The 16,226-nt window shown below is 46.2% G+C and overlaps 1 protein-coding gene across 2 annotated transcripts in view; it reads right to left on the reverse strand.

The window, feature by feature from the left end:
* The window catches only part of nlgn1 (neuroligin 1), a 384,465-nt gene that overhangs the window by 151,291 nt on the left and 216,948 nt on the right, over nucleotides 1–16,226 (reverse strand). The window lies entirely within an intron of this gene.

Genomic DNA, 16,226 nt, shown 5'->3' on the forward strand with positions numbered 1-16,226 from the left:
TTTTAAAATTATTTTACTTGTCTTTAAAGCACTTCATGGTCCTGCGCCGGCATATGTGTCGCATGTGTTTACAGTGTATGAACCAGTACGGCCCCTCAGGTCCTCTGGCATGGGTGTGTTAGTCGTTCCAAAGTGCCGGACTAAAACTTTGGTGGGGCAGCTTTTAGCTTTTATGCTCCAAGCCGCTGGAACGGCCTGCGAGCGTTGAAATCTTTAAACATAAACTTAAGACCCACCTCTTCAGCCTGGCTTTCGATTAGGAATGGTTTTTAGACATTATATACTATATCTTATTCACTTGTTTTATTGTGTTTGTGTTGTGCAATTTCATTCTATTTTATTATCTTCTTCTATTATTAATATTCTCACATATTTTATTTTTAGCCCTCTTATCAATTTTATTTGTCTTGGTTTTGTTTTATCTTTTTAATTCATTTAATTTATTTTTTGTCCAGCTTTTATTTAACTGTATTTTCATTATTCTCAAATCTTTCTGTCTTGTTATCGGCTCGTCAGTCATCGGTGAAGCACTCTGAGATGCACTAACATGTATGAAAGGCGCTACAAAAATAACGTTTGATTTAAACGCAAAAATCTAACTCTTTTAGGAAGTTGTGGATTCAGTTCGACTGGTGAACAAAACAACGGGTTTCAATGAATGGCGAAAAATTGTTTATTGAGTAAAGCCGCTTCACTTTTTTTCTTCCAAACACTCAATTTGTACATGTCTCCTTTTGTCTTCCAAATAGACCGGTGCTCGGGTGTGTGAAACAAGTAATTCAGGTGTGGAAATGTCTCATGACGTCTTGATGACACCTAATTAGAGTGGGGGTTAAGGTGTATGTGGGGGTGAGGTGGGGTATGGGAGTAAATTTACAGTTGGTCTCTGCTGCAGCCTGCCCTTTCCATAAAACTGAAAGGGGATGAAGGATAGATCAATCTTCAAGTGTGTGAGGGAGTAACACAATCTCTCTTTCTCATTAAAAAAGCTACTGGCCAATATCCTGGCTCTACGGGGTGCCGGAGGAAGGAGACTCCATTAGACAAAAAACACACAAACACACACACACACACACACACTTACGCACTGTTTTATGCTCTCCATGTGGTTCGGCTGTCGGCCGGGCCGTGTGCCGTCTAATCACATTGTTGGGAACAAGAAGACAAGTGTCGTGTGACCAGGAAGCAGAGGGCAGAAAACTGAGCCGGAATTATTGTCTCTTCTTTCATATTCGCCTCTCCTAACAGTTAATAAAAGAGCAAGTTTAAAAAGTACCTGAAAAACACAAGGAAGGTATAACAAAGTGTGTGAACTGACTGATCAGAGAACATGTTCTTACAGGGGAAATGTTGGACCAACACACATCCAAGAGTTTAGCGATATAATTACTGATTTATTCATATTCACGTTGTGATATAAGACTAGATATTGTCTAGGGTTGTCATAACATGGTGATACAACTTAAATGTTGCCGTTCCCTGGTTTTAAAGGCTGAATTACAGTAAAGTGCTAAAATTCCCTGAACTTGTTTGACTGTTTTAGTGAAATGTTCATAATGTCCACATTACTACTGATCATTTATCAACATTTTCTTGTGTGTAAATATCTTATGAAAGCACCAATAGTCGTCCCCAACATATTGTCACATTATCAGTATTGAGGTGTTCAACTCGAAATATTGTGATATCTGAGTTTGTCAGCATTGGCCAGCCCTAACACACACACACAGAATAAAACTACAGGGCTGATGAAGTCCGGATAATATTTGTTCTTGTTCAACTTACTGACACTAGTGGTGATTTATGGTAATTGCATTGGTGCTGGACCACTCCAAATTCCGGAGACGGATTCAAAATGAAACAGCCACCTGTACTGGATCAGCTATTGTTTTAAATGTGGCAGTGGTAGAAAGTATTAAAACTGATTTTTTTTTTAAAGATTTAAATCTTGAATTTATTCTCAACTTATTCTGATTAGGGTCAGATGACCGTTTCTCCTTTCATATCGTCCAATCGTGGCCACTCGGGATCGCCAATAGGTGATCCAATCGCCAGGGGATGGCGGCAGTAGGAGGGGGTAGGAGGGGTGGGGGAATAGGGGGGATGTTGGGTGTAGGAGCGGGTGGGGTGGGGGGGTTTACACCACAGCACACCAGTGAAATGCCAGCATGGAGGACTATAAGCTCACTGTCAAAGAAAGTAGTAGTAGTAGTATATTTATAAGTTTTTATTAAATAATTCATTCTCTGTTTAGCATTTTCTAAATTATTATTGACATTATAATTTAATTTGGATTAAAAATTTTGAGTAATCATCTTAAGCGTCGCTCAGCATCTGATGGAGCTTGGAAATAATCAAACCTTGCTTTCTGCAAGTAATACAGTTAAAGTTATGTGAATAAACATTTATAAAAGAGTGTGAACATTTTATTTAAAATATTCAAACATTAAAAAAAATCTATTTGATAGAAATTACTCCTCTGTTCGAACAACAGCTCCCTTCTGACATCATATATTGACAAGGTGTCACTGTATTGACATGGAAGGTGTTGTTGAATATCAATTACATAGTTTAGGTAGTGGTTAACTTAAAGGTTAATTTTGTCCCCCCCCCCGTTTTTCTCCCCAATTGTATCCGGCCAATTACCCAACTCTTCCGAGCCGTCCAGGTCGCTGCTCCACCCACTCTGCCGATCCGGGGGTAGGGACGCCCGACCAAGCCGGAGGCAACACGGAGCTTCGAACCGGCGGTCCCCCTGTTGGTAGACAACGAATAGACCGCCACGCCCCTCAGATGCCCTCAAGTTAAGAGTTAAATTAGGTGTTTTTTAACCCATTGTGGCTCACACAGAAGATGAAGAACACCTGCTGTGTCAATAAAACAAACATGGACTGTGGAAATCCCTCTATAGGAGCTGATGGTTGTGGGCACTGACTGTTACCATGCTACTCTCTCTGGAAAGAGGTCTGTTGGAGCCTTGGTGGCAAGTCTCAACCGGGGCATGACTAGGTGGTTCTCAAATGCCCCTTTTCCACCAACAGGGAATGGGTTTGGTGCTGGTTCGCAAACCCTTTTTTGAATGGTTCAGAGCATTTCCACCAAAAATAAATTGGTTCCGAACCCGAAAAGCTGGTTCCAAACCGGTACCAAAAAATAGCAGGTTCTTCAGCGCGACCCGTGACGACATCAATGGGTGCGTGACATTCCAGAGGAAGAAGAGAGGAGAAAATGGCAAAATCGGCAGATAACAAGGGTGCGCAAGTGGTCAGCTGAGGAAACTCAGTGTTGGGTTGTTATCTGGGCATCTCCCGAGTTTCAGGAAAAACTAGGGAGTAGCACGAAAAAGAGTAAGCTGTATGGCGAATTAGTAGAAGAGATGGCCAAGAATGTGTTCACTCGAACGCAAGAACAAATTATCCAACAAGTTAAAAAAAAAAACTTAAGAAGGACTACCGAGACGATAAAAACGAGTTGTCCAGAAGTGGAGCTGGACGACGTAATAATATGACGCCATGTTATTGCTAGCTAGTGGGTTTCAGTGGGATGTAGCTAACGTTTACAGCCGGTGTGCGACGCACAAAGTCCCCCGCTGATGACGTACAACGGTTCCGCTAAAAACTGGTCGAAATGCGGGCCTGTACGCCACACAACACCAAGGTTCTCAGAATCCTGAACGGAACCGGTGCCTGAACCAGAGCGACTTTGGTGGAAAAGGGGCTAAAGTGTGTGCTGCAGAACAAAGGGCAGGAAATAATGGATGAACTGAAGATGGCCCCGACTGGTGCGCTGAAACACTACTACAAGTTCAACCAGTGCCTTCCTTCACGTATCATCGTGTGCAGAGATGGGAGTGGTCGGCTACGAGATCACCCAGATCTTGCAATCCATCCAGACATTTGGAAAGGATTATATGCCCTGTATGTGTCTGCCGGTTACCAAAGTAAACGTATTCCTAGTTTACCCATCACATCGGTCTCACTACTTCATTCTTTGAGGTTATTACATCTGACGTATGACGCCATGGGCCGGGAGCGGGCTTGAATCCTTTGCAACTTTTGTAAATGTTATGCATTAGTCCCAAACTTCTAGTTGGTCTGATACTGTAAGAGTTCTCATTTTCAGTCCCTCTCCCGCCACGGTTCTTCGGTTTTAATCATCCATCTGTCTCTCCTCTCTGGCCTCAATTTGTTTTCCGATACATGCCGCCATGCAACATGAGTACCCATTACCATCTTCTTGCTTTCTTATAATTCCCCCCGTGTCCCCTTTCTTCCCTTTTCCTCCTCTGTCATAACATTGCCTCGCTCCTCCTCTCATTTTCAAACTTCTCATCTCATTTCAATCCTGCTCTCCCCCCCCCCCCATCTACACCTCTGTCTCTTTCTACCTCACACCCCCCACTTTCCATTCACCCTGTCGGAGAGAGCAGCATAAGTGTTTCATTCCAGGTGTGAGGCGTTACATGACCTCCTGAGCGGCGCTGCGCCCGGGCTCCCTCATTCTCTCTCTCCATGACCCCCTTAACTCCTATTCTCTTTTTTCATTTCCTGTCCCCCCCATCTCTGCCTTACCCCTGGCCCCAATTCCAACTGCCCCTCTGTACCCCCCTCACCTTTGTTTGTCTCTCTCCCTTTCCTCCGCTCAATCTCGCCTTGTCGACTCCTCGTGCCTCCTCCCTCGATCTTCCTCCCTCATCTATTTCAACCGGCCCCCTCGTTGCCCTCCGTTGTGCACGTGTGCAACTCGTCTGCTTGGAGTCTCGCATGCTGATATTTAGGAAAGCCCTTCCACTGTGACCTCATCCAGATCGCATCACACACGCCGTCACCATGGACTGATAACACACACACACACACACACACACACACACACACACACACACACACACGTCCACGGCTGTCACAGAGCCAATTTAGTCCAATCAGCCGTGCCGCCTGAAGCGGTGTGTAGACAAAGCCAGTTGTCTCTTTGATAAGGGCCACACGGCTAAATGGAAGCCAAATTAATTCTTAATCCTCCTTTTCTTTTTTTTCCCTCTATCCGTTTCTGGTTGTCCATGTGCATGCGTGTCCCTCTGGGTGCACAAAGTGTGTTTGCCCGCGTGCCTCTGCAATTTGTCTCCAGCACTGCGTACGTTATGTGTGTCCCCCGCATGCGAGTGTGCAGCCACGCATGCATGTGTATGAGAGTGCTGTCGCACTTCAATATGCGTCTTCATCACTGCGTTTCACCGAAAGTGCCGATCCACACAGTCCTCCTCGTGCGCGACCGCCCATCTGAATGTGTCCACCCCCGCGTGCATGCGGATGCGTATTTGTCTGCATGCGTGTTTGCGGTCTGAAGGAAATGTCACAAGCTGTTGACACCGAGCGCCGAGGAACAACACAGCCAGCCGCTAATTGGCTTGGGTTGCAGGAAGTTCCCAGCGGGTTGGCAAATAAAGCGTCCCCATTTCCGTTCTCCTTTTTCCTCTCGGCAGATGTTTTAATGAAAATGGAGAAATAATAGCCGAAGGTCGGACCCTGCACCACATCGGCGGCCAAGCAGAGCAAGGCAGCAGATATAACCTGGAAATGAGAAGCGGGTTCCACCAGAAGACGTATAAAATGAGGTGCAACACGGTAAGAGGCCGCTTGTGGCTTTGTCAATAAGGCTTTGATGGATTCATTTAACAAGCACCACGAGGGAACATGTCCGTCTACGTCTCTCTCTCTTTTTCACTGTCTTTGTGTGCGTCTCTCTCTCTCTTGATGCTTTAGCTTCACCTGTTTGTTGGTATCACCAAGGGTGAATGCAGCAGCTCACTGAGTCTGCTTTTTCGTCGGGGTCGACTCCCATGAAATGTGATTATCTAGTTAGTTATTACAAACACAAGCAAAATAGTTAGCCGGTCCTCCTGTAATGTCTGACAGGTTTGGTAAAATTAATTAAAAGACAACTTTAGCAAGCGTTTTGCGACTCCCTTCTGTTTGTACACACATTGAGTTTGACTGCACTGGTGCATTGACACATGCATGGAGAGTCCCCCTCCCTGTTGAGACCACAACAATACCCCCCCCCCTTTTTTTTTACATTTTCCCTCCGTTTTTCTCCACAGTTGTATCCGGCCAATTACCCCACTCTTCCAAGCCGTCCCGGTCGCTGCTGCTCCACCCCCTCTGCCGATCCGGGGAGGGCTGCAGACTACCACATGCCTCCTCCGATACATGTGGAGTCGCCGGCCGCTTCTTTTCACCAGACAGTGAGGAGTTTCCCCAGGGGGACGCAGCGCGTGGGAGGATCACGCTATTCCCCCCAATTCCCCCTCCCACCTGAACAGGCGCCCCGACCAACCAGAGGAGGCGCTAGTGCAGCGACCAGGACACATCTTCCACATCCGGCTTCCCACCCGCAGACACAGCCAATTGTGTTTGTAGGGACACCCGACCAAGCCGGCGGTAACACGTGGATTCGAACCGGCGATCCCCGGGTTGGTAGGCAACAACAATACTCAATTTTAACAGCTGCATTTGAGTTTATACTTTTATTGTTTATATTCGCCTTTGTTCTTCTTTCATAGCTGCAATTTGTTACCTGTTTTTTAATCAGAATGTGGAGCCTGAGTTTATTTCATATCTTCTTGTCTATCTTGTGGTAAGCTTCCCAATCACATGCTAGTAAGTATGAAATTGCACTTGAAAAACAGCAGAACTAGTTTATAATTATTTGTTGCAGTGGAGTTAGTATATGTGATGGCGGGGCTTAAGCTGAAATGTGAAATTGCATTTGGAAAACTGTTTAGCCTTATAAAATGTTCGTGTAATAAACATGAGCCTAAATAACGCTGTTTTGATGAGCGTATGCACAATTTAAGGGACACCACTGAAGTCTAATTGTAAAGTGCAACAGAGCGCTGAGCAATATGGGAGCAAAGGGAGCTAGCTAGCTAGCTGTTAGCAGTGAACTGAATGGTCTGATCCACTGAAAAGAGGCAAAACTCCCATCACTCTCACGCATAACTCAGTTTGTTACTGCTTCACCCTGTCTTTGCATTCTCTCTCTCAGCCTCTCTGCCATGGCCGGCTGTTTGAGTCTAAACCCGTCCTATGTAGTGTAATGTATGCAATGTAATATAATATAATGCCATGTGTGTAATGTATTATAATGCCATGTATGTAATGTAATATAATGTCATGTATGTAATGCAATATAATGCCATGTATGTAATGTAATATAATGCCATGTATGTAATGTAATATAATGCCATGTATGTAATGCAATATAATGCCATGTATGTAATGTAATATAATGCCATGTATGTAATGTAATATAATGCCATGTATGTAATGTAATATGTCATGTATGTAATGCAATATAATGCCATGTATGTAATGTAATATAATGCCATGTATGTAATGCAAGATAATGCCATGTATGTAATGTAATATAATGCCATGTATGTAATGTAATATGTCATGTATGTAATGTAATATGCCATTATGTAATGTAATATAATGCCATTATGTAATGTAATGCCATGTATGTAACGTAATATAATGCCATTATGTAATGTAATGTCATGTATGTAATGCAAGATTAGCACCTCAGCTCATTATACCTAGCTTGTGAGCTGCCAACTAGAAGAACCCAATTACTACATCTTCTTTACTATCACACACACACACACACACAAGAACACACACACACGTATATTTATGAGTGTGCTACACATTTAAGTAAATAGAGAAATACACAACCACACATGAGGAAATAGAATATATATGTGTTGTAGACAGATGAAGAGGGAACAGATAAAGAGGAGAAAGGTTGTGTGTGTGTGTGTGAACTTTTTTTTAAATTTTAAAACAAGTCTTTCACAAAAAAAATTATCAAAAAACAGACTTGAAATCTATTTACACATAAACAATAGAGAGAGAAAGAGGGCAAGAGAGAGAGGAAGACAGAGCGAGAGAGAGAGAGAGAGAGAGAGCGAGAGAGGAATAGAAAGCAGGGGAAGTGGTAAACTAAAACTCGTGGTTTATCTTGTCTGTACCACAGCTAATCTGCCATGTAAATAGCTGGCCCTTCAGTGAACCGGTGAAAGTGCCTGCTGGCTGTGAGCTAGCGCGCACAAAACACACACACACACACACACACACACACACACACACACACACACACACACACACACACACACACACACACACACACACACACACACACACACACACACACACACAGTGAGCTGCTAGTGGGCACTCTTGCTTCAAGCTCCATTCTACTCTAAAAGTCCACTTTCCTACAGTGTTTCTGACTTTCAGCAGTAATGAAAATGAGTCAGAAATAGATGGCCTACTTTAAACTCAAACCCTCTAATCACACACACACACACACACACACACACACACACACTAGGCGGGTTTCTCCCGCACTTTTGGGTGGCACACACTTGGCAGATTAAGGGTAAAGGGTTCGGTTAGACGACATGTGGCAGCCAGACAAGCAACGTGAGTGAATTCCACATCATGTAGGGGTTTAGTTTCACTTTGTATGTTTGCTTCATTTAAAAACAACAGTAACGACAAGAAAGAAAAAAAAAATCAGTGTGGGGATTACAGAGTAAGAGAGCTGGTTGCGTAGCATGTGAACGGTGGGGATGCTTGGGATAAGAGAAAAAGCAAAGGGAGAGAGAATCTGCCGCTTTTTCATCCCTGCAGTTTAAAAGCGGTAGTGGAAGTGGATGAGTAAACATCTGCCTGTGTTAAATCCCTGTCAGGACACAAGTTCATGCTGCACCTCAGGGATACACGAGGCTCCTCGCCGTTTCATACTTCTAAAGCGCGACGCCCAAATAAAGGATTCTGCACCCAACCCTGTTTCAGCCCAATGTAAAAATGCACTAACCGGGTGGCGTAGCGGTCTAGTCCGTTGCCTACCAACACAGGGATCGCCGGTTCAAATCCCCCCCCGTGTTACCCCCGGCTTGGTCGGGCGTCCCTAGAGACACAATTGGCCGTGTCTCCGGGTGGGAAGCCGGATGTGGGTATGTATCCTGGTCACTGCACTAGCGCCTCCTCTGGTTGGTCGGGGCGCCTGTTCGGGGGGGGGGGGGGACTGGGAGGAATAGCGTGATCCTCCCACGTGGTACGAAGGCATGTGGTAGTCTGCAGCCCTCCCCGGATCAGCAGAGTGGGTGGAGCAGCGACCGGGACGGCTCAGAAAATAGGGTAATTGGCCGGATCCAATTGTGAAGAAAAACAAAAAGGGGGGGGGGGGGGAGGGGGTGAACTAACCAGGTAGTTTTCACCTCTGAGAATTGCTCTTGTATTCATTTGTAGATCTGCTGAGGTGGATTTTGATCCGTTTTGGAGCTACATCAGCGATTTTAATGTACAACACTTTGTATAATATACATGAGATCTAACAAATAGACAATAGGGCAGGGGCAAGGCGGTGTGTTTACGTGGGCCGCGTGGCAGACACGGTAACCTGGCAGTGACTGGTAACCATGCCGGCACGGCCCTGTAAGCATCGGATTCTGTGGCACGGTAAAACGCCATGTAACGCGGTGGTCTAAAATCTCTAAAATGAAGCGGGCGAGTAAAACAATATCAGAACTGCTATGCACGGGGGAGAAAAATAAACTATGAAAACAAGACCCAGGTTGTAAAAAAAAAAATCATGAATTATCCTTCGAGAAATTGCAAGTTTATGAACATGAGAAGCGGGGTACGTGTGTGCGGTGTGTGTGTTTCTTTGTGTGCATGGCTTATCTAGTTTACCACAGGCTATAGTTGTCCCTGACTTCTACTACGGGCGATAAAATAATGTTTAATAAGCTCACATATCATTTACACTTATACGACTTAATATATTTCAAAAGCAAAATGATCAGCAAACGGGTCCAACAATCATAATCGTTTTTACCATAGGCAAAAAGATAAAGGGATGTGGATGACACTTTAGAGGTGCACATGGTTTGACAAGAGTCCAACAACGACTGCATTTCCTGAGGAGGCTGAGGAGCGCCCGTCTATCCCCCAAAATTCTCACCAACTTCTACCACTACACCACAGACAGCATCCTGACCAGCTGCCTCTCAGTGTGGTACGGCAACTGCACCTCAGTAGACCAGAAAGTTCTGCAGCGGGTCGTCAAGGCGGCCCAGCATATCACCGGTACCCAGCTCCCAGCCATAAAAGACATTTATCACAAACGCTGCCTTCGAAGGGGTCTCAGCATCAGCAGAGATCCCACCCACCCCAACCATGGACTGTTCTCCCCCCTGCACTCTGGGAGGCGCTACAGGAGCCTCAGAGCCCGTACTACCAGGCTCACGAACAGCTTCTTCCCCTAAGCTGTTGCCCATCTGAACCTGGCCACCCACTGAATGTCTGTGGATCTTTTTAAATATTTTTGTACTCATGCTCATTTTTGACTTATTTTTCGCTTTTGGTCTTCATCTGTTTATATCTTATACTGTGTTTGCTGTTTGTGTATGTCTGTCTTGCACTGTTTGGGGAAGCCGCAGCCCTCATTTCATTTTTAACATGTGCCTGCACATTGTTTTTAATGACAATAAACTGAATTGAATTGAATTAAATTGAATTGAATTGAATTGAATAGTCAAGTCAGCTTCATTGTACAGCCCTACATCACAACAATATGTACTCTTAGATTTACGCATGTAGATAGACTGATAGATTGGTGAATAAGTAGATTGACAGATAGAGGGATGGACGGATGGACAGACAGACAGACAGATCATGTACACATGTACACACACATGTATGAGGCCTAGCCAAATGTGGTATCTGGATCAATAGATAGCGATCTAGCTATCTAGCTAGCTAGATAGATAGATAGATAGATAGATAGATAGAGTGGTCAGTGACTGCTGGTCAGTGCAAGTGCATACCTTCATGCACTTGTCTGACTTCACTGTGGGTTAATATTTAGACCAATCTATCAATTATTTAACAAGTACAAATTATTTCAAGAAATAACAGAAAAAACAAGTCGCAGAAAATACAGCACATTTTAAGATTGTTTGACGTCAAAATCTCATCTAGGGGTAACGTTGAATGGTATCTTATTTCAGCTGATGATTTCAATCTCAGCAGTAGACATCCTGACATGTGATAATAATTATAATACAATAATAAAAATTCTGTCATACCATTAGAATATTGTATATCATAATTGTGATATACCACTACAACTACTACTACTGATAATAATAATAATACAAATAATAACACAAATATATAGGCTAACAATATAATACACAAATGACTGATCACAAATGAATGTAAGTAGTAGAAAGGGGGGGTGTAGGGGCCGCACTATTTTCGGTGTTATTTTGCCCTTGAGCTAGGCACTATAAACTCCCATCTAGTCCCTCCGTATGACGGAATTACAATGCATCCTCACGTCTTGGCCCCGGTAATCGGCCAATTTGGGGTTTAAATGAGCACAGCGAAAACCAAGTGTAGCATTGTTTCAGCACAGCATGACCGGACAAATACAATCAACCACCTATTAGCTGCTACATAAAAACACATGAACCATGTACACATGCACACACACACACACACACACACACACACACACACACACACACACACACACACACTCTGCCTATCATGTTCATTTAATTGTTTCCTCGTTGGTTTGGAGCCTCTCTTCCTCTTATTCTACAAGGATTTGCCTGAGGCTCTGAGATGTCTATTCTCCTCAATACATCAACAAGTGTGTGGGGATGAAGGCGTGTGTGTGTGTGTGCATGCGTGCGTGTGTGTGTGTGTGTGTGTGTGCATGTGCGTGTGTGTGTGTGCGTGTTTGCATGAGCATGGGGATCTGTCTATGTAAAAGTATTTGAAAGTGCGTACCTTCATGCACGTGTACATTCAGTTGCATGCAGGTGTATGGCCGTGCATGGTGAAATGTGTACCAGCACATCTGTGCGTGTGCCTGTGTGCATGTGTCAGCGTAAATGATGTGTACACGTGTGTGTACATGTGTACACACACGTACATGAGGCCTAGCCAAATGCGGTATCTGGATCCTGCTGGCAGCTCAGTGAGCCTCATTTAGACAACCTTGCTTTCCAAACAGTGGATAAATAATTCTCTTTGAGGCTCCTTCGTCTCTTCTCGCTCCTCTCTTCACCCTTTTCCCCTCCCTTGTTCATTCCACCCACCCGACATGAGCTACAGAGTTTTTGAGGATTCAGACAATGTGAAGGAGAGGAGCTGCACCCTTGATAGGGTTCTTACTGTGGCTTTAGACGGACTGTCAATACAAAGCAGAACGAGAGAGAGAGAGAGAGAGAGAGAGAGAGAGAGAGAGAGAGAGAGAGAGAGAGAGCAAGAAATGAGTTGTAGCCTATACATCCCCTCCCTCTTGTCGTCTCTGCTTTATTTTGTCTTTCCCACTTCCACCCTTCCACCTCTTCTGTCTCTGAGTGAGAGCAGAGTAAATGCATTTTTCTATCTGCCTCTCCACAGCGGAGCAGTTTTGATGAAGTAAAGGCAGGGAAGAGACCAACAAAGGCATCCGGATGTTTCTCTTAATCCCCTCTTCTGAAAAAGTAAGCACTTCATCCCGAAATGAAGGTGAGGTGGGCACACTGAGCAGACTGACAGCCAGCCACACACACGTCCCCGCCGGTTTTCCGTGTTTCCAGAGCATGTACGCCGCAGCCGTACAAGCTGCGAGCAGGACGCGGCATGCAGTGCAGCGGGATTTGAGCCTTGGAAAGACTTTGACCGGATCGTCTGCGGTCGGGTCGGCAAGCACGGATAGGTGGTTGTAGTCGCTTACAGCCAAACCAAAACCTTAATCCTGTGGCTTTCCCCCTGTACGCATATACCTTTCTACCTCCTCTCCCCTCCCTGTCCCTCTTCACACACTTGCTTGTTTGAGGTGGTCCGTCGTGTGCGATGATGACAATCCCGCCTCTGTCACTTGTGAGTCTTCTTACGGCTGTAAAGCCCAATCCACACTGTCTGCCACAGACAGAACAGGTGAGATCACCGACTGGGGGTGTAGGTGTGATACTGGCTTCATGTCTCTTCAGACGTCTCCTGGTCCGTCGATCACCGCGGTCCTTCTCGAGCTTTTGCACCCCCTTGTTGACAGAGCTGCCGCCAGATGGAGCGTTGGGCGGCGGTGTCCTCCAGCTGGCTCGGGTTCAGGCCGCACTTTTTAATGATGGTCTTCAGTTGGTCTTTGTGCTGGTTTTCTGGCCCGCTGCCAAGCGGCGGCCAAGATGTAGCCGGCCATACAGCACTTTACGCGGTAAGCGCTCCTTTGGCATCCTGATGACGTAACCGAGCCACCGAAGTTGGTGCTGGGTGACGGCGGCCTCCATGCTGATGCAGTTGGTCTTGCGGAGTATTTCAGTATGGGGCACTCGGTCACACCAGGTTATCCTCAGGATGCGTTGTAGGCATCTGATGTGCAAGGCCTGAAGCATCCTGAGGTGGCGGCTGTACAGGGTCCACGCCTCACAGCTGTAGAGGAGAGTCGTGATGACAACTGCCGAGTAGACAGATATTTTGGTGTGGAGGTTGAGGTCTTTGTTTTGAAAGACCCTTCTCCTAAGTCTGCCAAAAGAGGATGACGCTTGCTTGATCCGGTTTTGTATCTCCCTGTCGGTGCTGCAGTCGTCAGAGAGGAAGCTGCCCAGGTATCTGAAGGATTCCACTGTTGCGAGTGGCTTGTCGGAGATGGTGAAGGTTGGTGAATGAGATGGAGGAGCAGATGCCCACTGGCATACTACTTCAGTCTTTGCCACGTTTATAGAGAGCCCCAGCCTACCATACGCCCTTGCAGCAGCTGCAAGGGTAGCTTGTAGTGCCTCGGATGTGTCTTTACACACACACACACGCACACACATGCACACACACACACACACACATTAGCATTTTCCATAGTTATGAGGACCCTCACAGCATGGTGACGCAGTGGTTAGCACGGTCGCCTCACAGCAAGAGGGTCCTGGGTTTGAACCCCGGGGTTGTCCAACCTTGGGGGTCGTCCCAGGTTGTCCTCTGTGTGGAGTTTGCATGTTCTCCCCGTGTCTGCGTGGGTTTCCTCCGGGTGCTCCGGTTTCCTCCCACAGTCCAAAGACATGTAGGTCAGGTGACTCGGCCGTACTAAATTGTCCCTTGAATGCGCGTGTGTGTGTGTGTGTGTGTGTGTGTGTGTGTGTGTGTGTGTGTGTGTGGGCCCTGTGATGGACTGGAGGCCTGTCCAGGGTGTCTCCCCGCCTGCCGCCCAACGACTGCTGGGATAGGCTCCAGCATCCCCGCGACCCCTATTGGGATAAGCGGCTTGGATAATGGCTGGATGGATGAGGACCCTCATTGACAACACTCATTCCCCAGCCCTTAACCTCAACCTTCAGAAATACATGCTTAACTTTAACCCAATCCTAATTTTAATATTAAAGGAAACGCTGATATTTTTTGACCTAAGCCCAATTTTATCACCGTTGGGGGTGAAACCAAGCGATAGATAGCAGAATCTTTTCAACTGATGCAGTATTTAACAAGCCAGCGTCAGCGGACTGCTGCATACCACCAAGCTATAATGTAATCCTTCGCCAAATAACGTCCTCTAAAAGAGCTCCTTTTTTAGCACTAACGGACACGGAATATTATGAGAGGAATCTAAAGAGCCTTAGCCATGATATGAATCATGGAATTACATAGATATCAATCCATTTCCAACTCGGACCAGAAGTCTCGCTCTGTAATCCTGTTAGGAGTGAGTTGTTGCAGGAAAACAACAGTGAAAGCCTGAGAGAAATGCAAAAAATAAACTGCAAAAAAGAGGTCCACTGCCTGACTGTGCTGGGACTGCCTTTTCACAACGGAAGTTGTGACACTTCTCGTAACATTGTGAACTTGCAAATGCCAAACAAGAGTTGATTTAGTGCACGTTGTTTGATGAAGGATTACATTGCAGCTTGGTGCACATCGGTCAGCTGATGCTTTTTAATTTTCCAATTCTGCTACCCACGCCGTCTGGGTAGTGTCGCAGTCTGTTCCGCTGCCCACCAACACTGGGAAGGCGGTTCGAATCCCCGTGTTACCTCCGGCTTGGTCGGGCGTCCCGAGACACAAATGGCCGTGACTGCGGGTGGCCGTGTCTGCGGGTATGTATCCTGGTCGCTGCACTAGCGCCTCCTCTGGTCAGTCGGAACGCTTGTTCGGGGGGGGGGGGGGACTAGGGGGAATAGCGTGATCCTTCCATGCGCTACGCCCCCCTGGTGAAACTCTTCACTGTCAGGTGAAAAGAAGCGGCTGGCGACTCCACATGTATGGGAGGAGGCGTGTGGTAGTCTGCAGCCCTCCCCGGATCAGGAGAGGGGGTGGAGCAGCGGGGGTGGAGAAGAGTGGGGTAATTGGCGGGGTAAAATTGGGAGGGGGGGGGCAAAAAAAAAAAGATGCCAGAGTTTCCCTTACCAGTAACCCTAAACCAAAGCCCCAACCCTGTGAGAACCAGCAAAAATGTCCAGAACTAAGTTTGTCCATGCAAGAAAGGTGGGCTGTCAAGGGTCAAACTTCACAAGTATGGCAATATGTGTACACACACACGCACACGCACACACCTCCCCATTTTGTGTGTGACTTTGGACTGGTTTACTGGGACAGACGTCAAATACAGTGAAATATAAGTGGGCGTGATCACGTTGTCATGTCAGGGACTCTGAGTGTTTGGATTCTCAAACGTCCCTCTGCCTATCCAGCCTGTCATGCAGGCAGACATAGCAGTGTCCTCTCTGCAGCAGCCAGCCATAGAAACCCTTCAGTCGTCTGCAGTCTCTCTTCCTGCCGTCTCACTTCCCCCGCTCTCGCATGCAGACAGATGAACCCCCCCCCCCCCCCCTCTCTCTCTCTCTCTCTCTCTCTCTCTCTCTCTCTGCCAGCGACAGTCCCTCTGACTGTGCAGGGGAAAAAAAAAAAAACACTTCGCCATCGCATGATTTGCCCTGAAATCCAGTTGCCTTAGCAACGGGGGCGATGATAAATTAGCCTGTTAGCGCTAAACATTCAGCTCACACTCCTGTCCTGCTTGACACTTGTTTTCTCTCTCTCTCTCTCTCTCTCTCTCTCTCTCAACCGCTCCTTTTTCCCCTCTCCCCATCTCTATCTCCTTTGCTTCACGAGCTTTCACCGTTCCCTTTCCCCTGTTATCTCCCTGCCTCTCTTCTTTTCATGTGGCTGTTTTAATTG

Source organism: Lampris incognitus, chromosome 3 (assembly GCF_029633865.1).
Source record: "Lampris incognitus isolate fLamInc1 chromosome 3, fLamInc1.hap2, whole genome shotgun sequence".
Taxonomy (NCBI): Eukaryota; Metazoa; Chordata; class Actinopteri; order Lampriformes; family Lampridae; genus Lampris; species Lampris incognitus.